The sequence below is a fragment of the Octopus bimaculoides genome, chromosome 2 (genome assembly GCF_001194135.2).
Source record: "Octopus bimaculoides isolate UCB-OBI-ISO-001 chromosome 2, ASM119413v2, whole genome shotgun sequence".
Classification (NCBI taxonomy): Eukaryota; Metazoa; Mollusca; class Cephalopoda; order Octopoda; family Octopodidae; genus Octopus; species Octopus bimaculoides.
In genome coordinates, this window is record NC_068982.1 from 124,880,004 (window position 1) to 124,882,066 (window position 2,063).

Here is a 2,063-nt window from a genome sequence, read left to right on the forward strand (position 1 = left end):
TATATATATATATATATATATATATATGAATGTATGTATACTAACAATTACAGACAACACACGCACGTGTATTCACACGCACACACATATACATACATATAACGACATATTTATATACAGACGTGTGCAATTGCATGTGTCTGTGTATATGTGTTAAATACATTTATATACATGTATATACACGAATCTGATATCTGTAATAACAACCCTATTAATATATACACACCTGCAGTCTTCAGTAGGTCATCTGTACATTTGAATCCAAATCTCCAGGTAAGACAAATTCGTACATAGATAGATAGATATTTGTGTACGTATATCTAGATATACATTTATATTCCGTTATAGTAATTTATCCTTCTATTAAACTGGCAGTAGTATACACAGACAATGAGTGAATAGCGATAACACGGTACAGCTTGTCTTTTGTTCGTAGTCGTCGCCTTTATTCTGTTGTATTAAGATCTTGTCACTGTCAACGGGGTAAATACATCTAATATACTGGATGTCAACTGCCGTTGATGCTTGTTTCACAGTACTGGCTCGATTCACCACGCACACACGGAAGTACTTTGAGCAGGAAGACCCTTCTATGTGCCTGCTCGTAAATCTCAAGAAAGATAAAAGTACGTGCGTATGCGCGTACTTAAGTGTTTTGTGTGATTACTGTGTACATACACACATGTATATGTGTATGTGCGTGTGTGTGTGTGTATGTATGTGTATGATTTTGTCTTATTAGCGTGTCAGCGCGAATTGATGTTGCCTTCGACTACAAGTAAAATATATAGGTAAGAATCCGATTATCATGTGGGCCAGACATAGCCAACCTTCACGCTCACACCCTTTTTGACTGACTGTTGTCGGTTATTAAGCAAACGGCAGACAAACAAATGTGAGTGAAGGGGAAGTAGAGAGACGGAGGGAGAGCGAAAGAGAGAACAGGAAGACAAAACGAGAGGGGAGAAAGAGGAAGAGAGAGTCATAGAGAGAGGAAGAGAACGAGAGAGAATATGTGAGACGGTAGAAGCTACAATGTTGAAGATGTGGGTTGTAGAATCAGGCAGATTACTGTTTTAAATACACGTAAAGAAAGAGAGAGAGAGGGAGGGAGGAAGAGAGGGACGGGAAGAGTGACGAAAGGGAAAAACAGAGGGAGATATACTAGAGGAGAGAGGAAGAGGGAGAAGGGAAACAAAAAAAGAGAGATTGAAAAAGTAAAGAAGAAAGTTTTTGGATAAATATATATATATATACATATATGTCTGTGCCTGTGTGTACATATAAATATACACATATATGTGTATATTTATATATATATATATGTATGTATGTATGTATGTATGTATATATATTTATGTCTGTGTATGTATGTTTATATATATATATGTATATATATGTATGTATGTTTATATATATATATATATGTTTGTATATATTTATGTCTGTGAATGTATGTTTATATATATATATATATGTTTGTATATATTTATGTCTGTGTATGTATGTTTATATATATATATGTATATATATATATATATATATATATATATGTATGTATATATTTATGTCTGTGTATGTATGTTTATATATATATATATATATATATATATATGTATATAAATTTATATGAATATGTGCAAATGTGTGTGTGTTGCGCCTACGTACGTTTGTATATTGTGTGTGTGTGTGTGTGTGTGTGTGTGTGTATGTGAATGAAAAGATTGTAAACAAAAACAAGTATTCGAATGAGTGGGAGTCTAAAGTGAAAGAGAAGAAGCATTTGTTAATTGCCCCCACCCCACTACCTACTACTCAAACAGCCACGTTCTGCTTCGCTTTCCTCGTTGGACAGCGAGGGCAGCGGCGGCGTGCTATTCAGCCATTGTAGCCGTGCAGCCGCGAGCTGCCAGCCCGGCATCGCAGATAGTGATTATTTCGTAGCTAGTGTACTCATCTTTCTTTAAACAAGTGTACACACGCATGCATGTATGTGGACACAAACATATATATGTGTTTGTGTGTGTGTATATGTATGTATATATATATATATATATATATAT

General features: G+C 34.7%; 1 protein-coding gene across 3 annotated transcripts in view; it reads right to left on the minus strand.

The window, feature by feature from the left end:
• LOC106867206 (uncharacterized) overlaps positions 1-2,063 on the minus strand; it is a 98,017-nt gene that overhangs the window by 84,903 nt on the left and 11,051 nt on the right. For 2 of the 3 annotated variants that reach the window (XM_014912013.2, XM_014912014.2), the window contains exon 1: positions 227-973. The exons of the other annotated variant lie outside the window; for it this stretch is intronic. The gene's annotated coding sequence lies outside the window, so the exon portion shown is untranslated. Of the gene's footprint in view, positions 1-226; positions 974-2,063 lie in introns of those variants that run through there. 3 annotated transcript variants of the gene reach the window in all.